The 12,864-nt window shown below is 41.8% G+C and overlaps 1 long non-coding RNA gene across 1 annotated transcript; it reads right to left on the minus strand.

The window, feature by feature from the left end:
* Positions 1–2,806: 2,806 nt before the first annotated feature.
* On the minus strand, positions 2,807–5,390 carry LOC110121883 (uncharacterized). Its single transcript, XR_002309065.2, has 2 exons — positions 4,266–5,390; positions 2,807–2,980 (listed from the first exon to the last, which is right to left on the minus strand). It is a non-coding gene; the product is annotated as an uncharacterized lncRNA (long non-coding RNA).
* Positions 5,391–12,864: the final 7,474 nt, after the last annotated feature.

Raw genomic sequence — 12,864 nt, forward strand, 5'->3', positions numbered from 1 at the left:
CGGAGGTTTAACCACTGGACCGGCAGGGAAGTATTAGTCATATGCTTTTATGTGCATGGGAAATTTCTGGAAAGATATGTAAGAAACAGTTAATGGAGGTTATGTCTGAGAAGGAGAACAAGGAATGATGGTGGGAGGTTGAGGAATTACTATACAGTTTCTCCTCTTCCTTACAGTTTGACTGTGACTGTCCTACCATTAGCATTATAGCATTATTATTGTTATGTTGTTTAGTCACTAAGTTGTGCCTGACTCTTTGGCTACCCCATGGACTAGCCTGCCAGGTTCCTCTGTCCATGAAATATTCCAGGCAAGAATACTGGAGTTGGTTGCCATTTCCTTCTCCAGGGGATCTTCAAAACCCAGGGAATGAACCTGCGTCTCCTGCATTGGCAGGTGGATTCTTTACCACTGAGCCACCGGAGAAGCCCCATTATTTTTATAAAACCTTATTACAGATATGATGTTGGCTATTGGTTTAATATTTACTAAGAGTTTTTAAAAATTTAGCTGTTTTAATGAGGTGTAGGTGTTAGATTTTTATCATTTATTGAGATAAGGTTTTGTCTTATGTGGCCTAAATGTATGATTTGTTATTTCAAATATTTTTCTATTATTAAAATATTATGGGATTTCTCAGATAAAATCTTCCTGATCTTATTAAAAATTACTTGTTTCATTGAAAATAACTTGCTGATATTTCTGGGGGGAATTATGGCATTTGATTTCTTATGTGAGTTTATATCTTTGACTATTCTTTTTGTACTCTTGATAGGTTTTATAGTTATATTTGCTTCATAAAATGAATTACATTTTTATATATTTATATATTCAGAAAGGGAATTATATGTCTTTCAAAATTTGCAAGAATTTGCTTATAAAATCTCTAAGATGAGCCTTTTCTGACTTCTTCTCTGGTTTTTATCTACTTAGTTTTTCTAACTTATTGATAAAATTTGGGTGACATATATTTTTCCTGGAAAAAAAAAAGTATTGGAATATAGCTAACTATATACATAGCATTCTCAGATAATTTTTTTAAAAAAACCTCAAACTTCTCTGTATCTATTGTCTCCTTTCCCCTTTATAATTTTATTTATATTTTCTTTTTTAATTAGAGTTGCCAGACATTTCTCTACTTTCTTCCTATTTTTCCCAAAGATTTACTTTTGGAATTGATCAACAATTGTGGCTTATTTTCTCATTCATTACTTTCTACTTCAATCTTTTGATTCTTTTCTCAGAGTTTAATTTTTAAAAAAGTATTACTTCACTTATTTCTATTCTTTCACATTCATTGTTCTACTGCTAATCAATGTTCCTAAACTTGGGTCTGATTTCAAATGACTGTGGGGTATTTCTAAAAATTAATACACTTTCAAAAGAGATTTGCTATTCCTGATGATGTCATTTAAAAGAATGTGACTCAGTGTCTTATAGAACTCTAAAGAATTCTAAAAATGTTTAGTGATAATCGCAGCAAGCTTAAAGTGACCCATTCTGAGAGGGCCAAGATCTATAAAACCTATACATTTCCTAAAATGTTTTCTGCCTTCATATATTTGGAAAGAATCAAGGGCTAGGAGTTAAAGAGAAAGTCTCACATTTGCCTAATGGGATGTCCTCTAATATCACATGTCTATAAGTCAAGATATTTTAAAATGCTTTTTCTTTATGTGAAAATGCATTTAAATACAATTTGAACACAGCCTGGCTTCATGATTGCTTGTGACTGAAATTAACCCTAGGTAAAACATTTTTCAAAGGCAAAGATGAAAAACTGTTCATTTGATAGGATGACAAAGTTTTCCCTGCAAAAATAAATGATGCAGATAAGAGAGAACATGTTTTTAAAAATAATTTTTACATGCTATGAAACACCAGATTATACACAATAAAAATGTCTTTAGTAAAAAAAAAATTTGCTGATAGAAAGGTAGATTTGCAGGTGTGACCTTTGCCAACATATGTAGATCATCATCAGATCCACATGTTTGTAGAATTATGTAATAGTGTTTAAGTGGCCAGGAAAGGGAGGATTTTGTGGTCAAGAAAGTGGAAATGTCCTATTTAACATATGACCCTGGCCAGTCTCATCTCAAATTACTGTTGCTCAAGTTACAGATGGTTAGCAAGCCAAGTAGGAGGGAAGAGAAAGGGCCGACAAACCTACAGTTAACAAGAGGCCACAAAGCCAGTGGCTGTTATCATTAAAAATACAAACGTACTCAAATCTTCCATATTTAAAGTAGTGCAAAGAAAAAAACTGTCTTGCACAGCATTCTGGACCAGAAGACGTTGCTGTAAATGGGTTTAACATATATCCGTCCCTAATAATTAGGTTTTAGGAAAGATAGAACATAGTTTGATGAATGAACTGAAAAACATATAATTAGACCACCCTTCCCAACTGACAGCTTTATGATCATGATTGAAAAGCAGTTTTTTCGTTTTGCACTTATTTGCATCTCAAGTTTTTTAAGCTCCCAAATGTTTAAAACATACAAGTGCCTGTGCTCTAGGAATTTACTCTTGAGAGAAAACACCACTAGGAACTAGTAAGTGGGGGGGGGGAAATTTTAATCTCTACTAACACAGAAGCAAGTATACATAAATTTATGTATTTAGTATTGGTTTCAACTGATTGCCTTGTAAAGAAGCAGTTCAGGCTAACAGGAGAGTGCGTCAGAGCCAAAAATAATCCTAATGTTGTTTGCTATTATGGTTGTGAAAATTTCAGTAAAGTACAGACTGAAAGCCCAAAGGATGCTAAAGGATTATCCAGAAAGCAGAGCCTCAAGCCAAGTTTAAGTGCTAAGATTTTATTAGGAGGTACGACCCCAGGGCAGCAAGGGTGAGGGGAAAGGCAATGCAAAGCAATGTTTCACTAAGCTGAAAACAACTTGAGGAGAAAGCACAGCTGGACTGCTCAGTCATTTCCCAAGGACAGCTTCTAGACAGCCACACTGGGACCTGCTGCCTACGGAGCAAAAAGGAGAGGTACTTATTTCTTGCTCTCTGGGCTCTTTTCTGGGTGTGTCCCTGACCCTCCAGGCAATTGCCAGAGGCAAGAACAGGCTGAACCTCTGTGTTTTTCACCCGAGTCTGGGACTGGTGGGAGGAGCCTGGGCCCCTCTGCACTGAGCTAGAGGCTAAGATGAGAGGGGGTGCAACTGAGCAAACCGGGGAGATGCACAAGTTGGCACAGCGCATCCTTCTGGGACCTGAGCTGTTCCTAGTGCTGGTGGTCACGATTCTTAGGGGGGAGGAGCCACTCCATTCAGAGATCGCACAGTTAGCTCTCAGATTGTGTAAATGTAATTATTTTCCATCAAACTGTCTCCTGTTCCTCACTACGCTTACCCACTGCTTTAACTCTTCCCCTCCCAAGATTTTTTGAGGTGTAATGTGAATCGGATTCTTTACCAGCTGAGCTACTAGGGAAGCCCACGAATACTGGAGTGGGTGGCCTGTCCCTCCTCCAGGGCATCTTCCCGACCCCAAATCGAACCCGGGTCTCCTGAATCGCAGGCAGATTCTTTACCAGCTGAGCTACTGTAAGCGAAGCCCAATTTGAATATAAAAAAATTCACCCATTTGAAGACTACAAAGCCTTGGATTTTGGCAACTGCACACGTCCTGTAACACCCAGTCCTATCAAGGCGTGGAATCGTGCCATCGCCCCCAAAGTTCCCTCCTGCTCCCCTGCCTCCCATCCTCTCGCCTCTTTCATCCCTCCCCAGGCAACGGCTTTCCTCACCAGTTTTGCTTCTTCTAGAATTCAGATAAACGCAATTGGACAGACTAAGGTCTTTTGGGTTTACCCACTACGCCCACCTGTACCAAGCAATTTTTTTTTTTTTTTGCAATTTTTTAATCCATCCTTGTTGCTTCCCGTATTTATAACTGGGTGCATTTTTACGCTTCGCTGTTTTGGAGAACTTCCTCTGTGTGCTAAACGTCGGGCACTTTACCTGCATTCGCCCGTTTGGAACCCTCACAACTACCCTTCTTTACAGCAGAGTGACCCGAGGCTAGGGGCGCCCGGCTGGGGAGCTTGGGGAGGGGGAGCGGGGCCGACACCGGCTAGTCAGATTATCACGCTCGCCCGGGTCGGGGAGCCCGATCTGCGGCACCTGCGGCTGGAGAGGGGAACAGTGGGTCTGACCGTGTACAGCCGCAGGCCAAACAAACGCCCCGGGACGGAGACCTTGCCGGGCCGTCCGCAAGGCCGGAGCCATGGAGAGTACTCCATCCTACCGTACCCGGGCCGCCGCCTCGGGGGCTGCCTGCTCAGGCCACGAGTAGGGGCGGGGCCGCGGACGGGCGGCGCGCAAGGGCGCGGAGGAGCCGCGTTTCCGCGGACGCATCACGTTGCCGGGCGTTTCACCGCGCGCCGTTTCCCTCCGCGCGGTCGGCGCTACTTCCCGCGGGGCCCGAGGACCCCAGTCGTCGGTGAGGGGAGCGTGCAATTGGCTGCGGCGGCGTAGCCGCTGCAGAGGAACTAGTGAGAAGAGGAGTGCCAAGTCGCTTTCACCTCCTCCGCGGAGGCCTGATTTGAAGGACCCGGTGGAAACAAAGATGCCGGTACTGTGCCCTCCGGCTAGGCGCGGCCTGGTCGCAGCTATTGTCTGGCTGCCTGACGGGAAGCAGCGGCTCTATTTTTCTTCTCCCGAAGTTGGTGCTTCGCGGCTGCGGAGGGACTGACGAGGAGCCTTTGTCTGGGGAGAAGAGCTGTGGCGAAGCGGCTTTTCCTGAATGGCCACCGGGCCGCTCTCTGTGTGCTCCGCTGGCGATGTTTTCCGTGTCATTTAAACCCGGGAAAATCTGCTTTTCCTCTCCTGACGTTTTCTTTCTAATTGGAGTCTTGGCGTCTGAGTCGTTAGAGGGTTACCCTCTTTCTCTTTTAGCGAATCTGAAATTTGAGGGGCCGAGTTCTCTTCGGACGCTTAGCACATCTTTTCCTCCCTCAGAAAGAATTGAATTGGAAAACCGTGGAGGTGGGGCGAGGCTCACACAGACTCAGTCCTGAAATTTGTTTTGCTGAGGCCACGCTGATGCCCGAGACGCAGGCATGAGGAGGGGTTTAAAGTTGTTTGGGGGATCCCATTATTCTACGACTTCTTAGTGGATATCCAGAGAAACTGCCCGATCAGAGAAGGTGAAGGCTGCCAAACCTCAGAAAAGGGCTTCCAGTTCGCTGCGGAGGCGTCTGTTGTTTGGTTACACTACGGCCTCGGTGACAAAAGAGGGGAGGAGGGTGTATTTTGAGAGCACTGCTGATCTGTTTCCCTTCGTGGCATTTCTTACCACCTGCTAGATGTTGCATATTTTATATGTTTATTGTTTGACTTCTCTTCCCCCACTTGATCTAATCCTGCGTGAGCAGGGGGTTGTTTGGTCACTGTGGTTGCCTGGAGCCTCGCACAGTGCCTGGTGAAGTATTGGGGGCTTCGTAAGTATTTGCTGACTCAGAGAATGAAAAACACATGGCAAATTCTTTAAAGGAATCGTGAGGGAAGCACAAAACCGAAAGCCATGTGACATCGGAAAGTTGATCTCAAACCCGCTCTTTTCATTTCAGAGCAGTGATTGGTAGGGAATGGCCAAGGGATAGTGATACCCCACATTTTGCAAAAAAGAATAGTGAAAAGAATGAGCTTTACATCTAGGGTGCTCTCCACTTCACTCTAGGGATTAAGTCTCTGAGGTGAACCCACTAAAAATCTTTGAAGAAAATTGAAACCCTTTTTCAATAGTCCTATGTGCCCCTCAGACACATGCTCAACCCCATTTAGGTGGCCTGTCTGATGAGCAAGACATGGGTCTTTGGGATTTTGAGAACACAAGACGGACACCAATGTGCCACACAGATATTTTTCTGTGCTGGACCCTCTGTATCATGTATCATGTTGGAGACACATCTAGGGAGTGTTTCACATGAAAATTAGTTTGCTAAATTCTGCTACCTGAAAGCCCTTTCATAAATGGCCCCAGGGGATGCTTATTCATAAATGATGGACTAATTTTGAAGGGAGTGAAAGTGGGGTGCTTTGAGAGTGAATAGCCGGCTTCTCTAAAGAATTACCGTTGTTTCAACCTCCATTTCTTTGAAACTTTTGGTTAGGAAATGGCCACACCTTGGCCAGAAAAGTTTATAATACCTGTCAAAGGTTGAAAAGTCCTTCACAAAAAATAAGTTTAAGATTTCATATGTTAATTTCTCAACCAACCAGTAATCATCTCATCCTGGTATGCAGAACTGGAGGTATCATGTAAGAGCATTCATTCAACAAGTATACTATATTTATTGATATTATTCCTTGTTCTAGGTATTGCAGATAAAGCAGTGAAAAAAAGAATTCCTCTCCTATTTTATATTGTTTTACTTCCAGACCCCTTCCGTCTTTTCACTACCTATTTTTTTCTTATTTTCACCTTTCATCTACCATCTACTTTACCACTTTTTTCAAAACATTTCTTAATTCTGCCCCTCACTTCATCCAAAATATGAACATACAAAAATACATGATGAAATAAATCCATTTTAAAAATCAAGTCCTTTTAAAAACACAGCTTTTTACCAAAAAGAATCCATTTCTAAAATGTTTGTTTTATGGCTATAATTTTTTCAAGTTTAAAAACGAAAAAATGATTTTGCTGTTTCCTTCATTTCGCTATTGTATAAGTGAAGAGAATTACTGTTCAGTCAGCTTTCACCCTTCCATGAGAATGTTTCCTTCACCCAGACTTTGCCTAACCGTACCAATCTTACAATAAAACACAATAAAATATTATGTGGAGAATAGGATGCATGTGTGCTCAGTCATGCTGACTCTTTGGACTTAGCCCGCTAGGCTCCTCTGTCCATGGGATTCTCCAGGCAAGAATACTGGAGTGAGTTGTTCTAGGGGATCTTCCTGACCCAGGGATCAAACCTGTGTTCCTGTATCTTCTGCCTCTTGCATTGGCAGGCATATTTACCACTGTGCCACTGTACCAATATTAAAATTTTTTAAGTAGAGTTGTTCCTTTTCCAGATTTTTAAAAAAGGAGTAAACTGAATGTTGGCCTAGAGATTAGGAAGAGAAATGTACAAGGTTCTAGTGCACAACACAGTAGCAGAAGGAATTTTCTTAGTTGTACTCACTAGTCTTTTTCACCATTTTTCTCTAAGTTTTTTTCCCTTTCATTCAGTCCAAAATTGCTCATTGGCCCAAATGTTCCCTGAAGATTATGCCTTAACTACAGTACTCCCCTTTCCCCATTTAAATATGTTACGTTTCAAACTTGCTTACACATTCTTCTGAACAATCCCTATATTCCTGCTAATTCCCTTCAGCTTGAACTGAGGAAGCAGACAGCCTCTCTGTCCTCCCTCACCTCCCCTCCTCCAGCCCTAATGCCAACCCCCAATTGCTCAAACCTAGGGGTTAGAGCTGAATTACCCAACATGCTAGTGATTCTCAACCCTGGTTGGCATATTAGAATCACCCGGGAGACTTTAAAAAAAATACTGATTTCATGGGCCTACCCCTGACCAATGACCTTAGAATCTGTGGATTTAGAGTTCCAGCATTAATATTTTTGTAAAGCTCTCAGGAGATTCTAACGAAAAGTAGTTTGAGAAACAGTGCAGTGGGCAGCTCAAGTATCTGCTTAGGGCAATGATTCTCAAACTTCAGTGCTTCAGAATCGCCTGAAAGGGCTTGTTAAAACACAGGTTGCTAGGTTCTAGCAGTCAGAGGTTCTGATTCAGTAAATTAAGGGTGGGGCCAGAGAATTAGCATTTCTGACAAGGTCTCAGAGGATGGTGCTGCTGCTGGTTTAGGATTACACTTTGGGGACCGCTGTCCTAGTACACCAGGATAAATGGACACCAAGGAAAAAATGAGAGGGGCGGGGAACCCAGAAAGATTCATATTTCAAACAAAGCTTCTAAGTAACTCTCATGGTGCAAATCAGAAACATTTTGAGCTTCCTTACCTTTGCCAACAAAGGTCCGTCTAGTCAAGGCTGTGGTTTTTCCAGTAGTCATGAATGGATATGAGAGTTGGACTATAAAGGAAGCTGAGCGCCAAAGAATTGATGCTTTTGAACTGTGGTGTTGGAGAAGACTTGAGAGTCCCTTGGACTGCAAGGAGATCCAACCAGTCCATCCTAAAGGAGATCAGTCCTGGGTGTTCATTGGAAGGACTGATGTTAAAGCTGAAACTCCAATACTTTGGCCACCTGATGTGAAGAGCTGACTCATTGGAAAAGACTCTGATGCTGGGAAAGATTGAAGGCAGGAGGAGAAGGGGACGACAGAGGATGAGGTGGTTGGGTGGCATCACCGACTCAATGGACATGAATTTGGGTGGGCTCTGGGAGTTGGTGATAGACAGGGAGGCCTGGCATGCTGCAGTTCATGGGGTCTCAGAGTCGGACACGACTGAGTGACTGAACTGAACCTTTATTTTATGGCTAGTTTGATTCTTGATTTAGACTTGTGTTAAGGGAGATATGACTCCCATAATTCTTTTACTGCTAAAGGTGGCTTTTAAAAGTCTTAAGCCCTATGGTTAAGCATCCCACAAGCCAATGCATCTCTTCGTGTAAACTGCAGCTTTCACCTTTCTGTGAGAATGTTCCCTTCACTACGGGTCTTAGTAGCCCACCATAGAATATTTATGGAGAGTAGCAAAGTAAAATATTAATACACACATATTGCTCACATCTCCCAACAAAAAGCTCTAAGGCAGAAATAGTGTTTATCTTGTCTTCCAGGTGATGGGTGAATGTATCTTGCATGTTGAACCCTGTGACAGAGAACTTGACCCATGGAGGGCATACAAATAAGATTGCAAGAAGACCTGTAAGAGTTATGGAAATGAAAGGTACTTTTGCTCTTGAATAACTTTTCCATATGTTTTTGCAGTTTATCTTTTCCCTAGCAGCACATGAGATTTTCTACTTTATATGTAGAAAATCAGGTGCAGGAAGCTTTCAAACTTGCCCAGAACCATACAGCTCATTAGGTCTGAAGTGAGAGCTGTTGACTCCCAAACTCTGCCTCCTTTTCTGTAGAATATGTTATAATTCAAATTACAGACCACTGGATCTGAAGGGAAGAGGGAAAGAATTTGAACTTTTTTTTAATCCTGTAGAAGTGAAATCTAAGAAAAACACCCTACATTTTTCAAGTCCATGTAAGTAACAGGGTTAATGTGTGGTTAGATGCAATTTATGATGCCTTAGGGAAGAACAATCTGAAAAGGGAGTAAGACCACAACACGGATGGACCTTAAGGGCAATATATTAAGTGAAATAAGTTAGAAAGACAGATACCATATGATTTCACTTATATGTGGAATTTTTAAAAAACAAAGAAACAAACAAAAACCAAGCTCATGGAGAGAACAAACTGATGGTTGTGAGAGGTGAAGGATGGGGCTTGTGAGAAATGGGCTAAGGGAATCAAAGGTACAAACTTCCAGTTATAAAATAATTTGTCAGGGGATGTAATGTACAGCATGGTGACTATAGTTAATAGTACTGTATTGTGTATTTATTAGATGCTAAAGAGTAAGTCTTAGAAATTCTCATCAAAAGAAAAAAATTCTGTTAACTGTGTGGTGATGGATGTTAACTAGACTTACTGTGGTGATCATTCTACAATATATAGAATATAGATATAGAATCTACAATATATAGATTCTATACAATATAATCATTCTATAATATATACAAATATAGAATCAACACTTGAAACTAATGTAATGTTGCATGCCAAATATACCACAGTTAAAAAGAAAAAAGAAAGAAAAGGGAATAAGAGAGTAGAAGAGATTTAAGGTAAAACACTTATATAGTTAGCTAATAGTCTTGGCCTGAAAGAAATCCCATTGGACTTTAAAAGAAAACAGGCAAAAGACTCACCTTTTCAGTTAACTAGTGCTGTGTTACAAGCCACCTCCAAATTTTGTGGCTTAAACAAAGACTGTTTTATTTTCTCACAATTCTTTGGGTTAGGAATTCAGGCAGGGCTCACTAAGGATGCCTCTTCTCTGTTCCATGTCGTCTTGACGGGGGTGCCTCAGCTGGATGACCCAGAGTGACCTCATCCACTTCCGGGCCTTGGTGCTGTCAGCTGGGTGAGGCACCTTTGTTCTCCTCCAAGTGTTCCCTCACTCTCTTTCTGTGTGGTCACACATCATTCAGTTGTCTAGCATTTTTAGATGGTGGCTGTCTTCCACGGAGTAAAAGGGATTACGTACCATCAGTTTCCCTGTATTCTGCTGATCAAAGCAAGTCCAAGGGCCAGCATGGAGTCAAAGGATTGGAAAATAGATTTCACTCTTTTTGTAAAAATTATTTTATTTATTTTTGGCTGTGCTAGGTGTTTGTCACTACGCCAGTGTTTCTCTAGTTATGGAAAGTGGGGGCTGCTCTCTAATTGCAGTGCTCGGGCTACTCGTTGCGGTGGCTTCTCTTGTTGCAGAGCACAGGCTCTAGGGCATTCGGGCTTCAGTAGTTGCAGCTTGTAGGCTCTAGAGCACACGCTTAGTAGTTGTTACCCTCAGGCTTACTTGCCCTGTAGCATGTGGGATCCTCCCAGACCGAGGATTGAGCTCATGTCTTCTGCATTGGCAGGTGGATTCCTTACCACTGAACCCCCAGGTAAGGCCTAGATTTCACTGTTGATGGGAGAATGGTACAGGCACATTGCAAAGGGGATATGCTTCTGCTTTTAGAAAGAAGCCAGATACAAAAGAGTATATTATATGTGATTCTATTTATGTGAATTTCTGGAAAAGGTAAACTCATCTAGGGGGTGGAAAAAAGCATATCATTGCCAAAAAGTATGAGCAAACTTTGGGGGATAATAGAAATATTCTGTACCTTGATTGTGGTGGTATATGGGCTTCCCAGGTGGCTCAGTGTTAAAGAATCCACCTGCCATTGCAGGAGACATGGGTTCGATCCCTGGGTCAGGAAGATTCCATGGAGGAGGAAATGGCATCCCACTCTAGTATTCTTGCCTGGAGAATTCCATGGACAGAGGAGCCTGGTGGGCTATAGTCCTTGGGGTCGCAAAAGAGTCAGACATGACTTAGTGACTAGAACAACAGTATACATGGGGAGCATTTGTCAAAATGTATGCATTTATTATAACTATGAGGTATATCCAAAAAAAAGTAGGATGTAGGAGGAACTGTGGAACCGTCTTCAGAAATAATCTGCTGTACATAAAAGCTTAGATCTGAACCTTTGAAGATCATCTGATCCTGTGTCTTTACAGACAAAGAAAGTGAGGCCCAGAAAGAGGAACTTTCTGTATCCTTTCTGCCAAAGGATACTCTGTTAGTGATAAAACCAGGATTGCAATCCAGGCTTCTGACCACAGGCTTCCTCTGAGAAGACTGGGGAAAAGGATGCCCCAAGCCTGGGTCTCACTGACTCACTTAGATGTAAGCATGTCTGGGAGTGAAGGATGGACTATGAGAGCTGTCAGTGTCCCTTTGCATTCTAGAATTTTCCAGGGATCTCCAGTGCTCAGATTTCTGTCTCTGTTTCTAGTTCTGAGGGACTGTAGACAAGTTCCTGTAACTCCTCTGTTAAGTCCATGCCTGTAATAAAGGTTAATGGGGCAATATTTATACATAGATTTGAACACTGTGTGGAAAAAAATAAGAGAAGAGCAGCTACGCCACAGCCACTTTTGTCTACAGTGCTGTCTCTGAGTTTCCTACAAGGGTGCTGGTGGGAAAGAGTAAAGAGGGCTGTGGAACTACAGAAGCAGCATTATTCACTTAGGTTTTACTAAAATTAATAAATCCATCTTTCAGGCTCATAAGAGTTATTGCTAGCTTTCATGAAGTGCTCCATAGAGTAAGATAAGGTTGAAATAGTGAAATAGTGTTTCCACTCATAGTAACATGCAAATGTTAGGACATATGTAGGGAATTTGAAAAAATGAATACAGCTCATTCTCTACCTTTAATACACTATCCTTACTCAGAAAAAAATGATTTCAAACCTCATCCAAAGTGTCTCAGACATTTATCAGATGTATCCAACTCCTCCGGATGCCAAAGAACCTTTTAAAAATTATCTACAAGAGACAACAGAACACTTTGGTGAAATTATTTGTGGCCGATACATCAGAGAGTAACACCATGCTAATCTTGAGCAATTACCCAGAGAATTACAGACTTGAACTGCAAAGGGTATCTGAGCTTTTTGCTAACACTAAGTCACTTTTGAAATTAGTTACCATAGCACTAAACATGAGTAATTCAGCAAGGAAACCTTTTTAAAGAGAGAACATCACTCTGATAGATTCCTGAAGCTTAGAGTTTTCTTCATTCTAGTTTTAGTTTGTTGTCATTTCCCCATTTTTCTGTTACTTGTATAATAGTAATTATTATATAGTAAGCATCTTATTAAGTGAGGGGATGCTGATTTGCATTTTGAACTTGTGGTTTCTGTCTCAAAGCTCCTGTTTGGGAGGAGCCTGTTCTTTCACAAACTTGAAGGCCAGTTGCAGTATAACTCCACTGGCCTAACACTAATGCCAGGTGGGAAGTGATGCATTTATGGAAATAATTCAAGCCAAAGAAATCTACTCTTGTTTGGATTACCCCGGCTGGGCAGTGCTCTGCTCCTGAATGGATTCCCCTTGGGTTAATTTGGGTTAAAGAAGGCAGAGCAGTATGGGATATAAGGAAATCAGCCCCGAGCTCTCTTGGAGTCTAACCCTGCAGTCTTACAAAACTTAGCTTGGTCTAAGCCAGATAGACATTCCCAGCTAAAGACCTTTTTAAAAGTTATACTTTCACTCCATGGCTGCTATGTTTTGAAATATCTGGATTACCCAAC

Source organism: Odocoileus virginianus, chromosome 9, assembly GCF_023699985.2.
Source record: "Odocoileus virginianus isolate 20LAN1187 ecotype Illinois chromosome 9, Ovbor_1.2, whole genome shotgun sequence".
Lineage (NCBI taxonomy): Eukaryota > Metazoa > Chordata > Mammalia > Artiodactyla > Cervidae > Odocoileus > Odocoileus virginianus.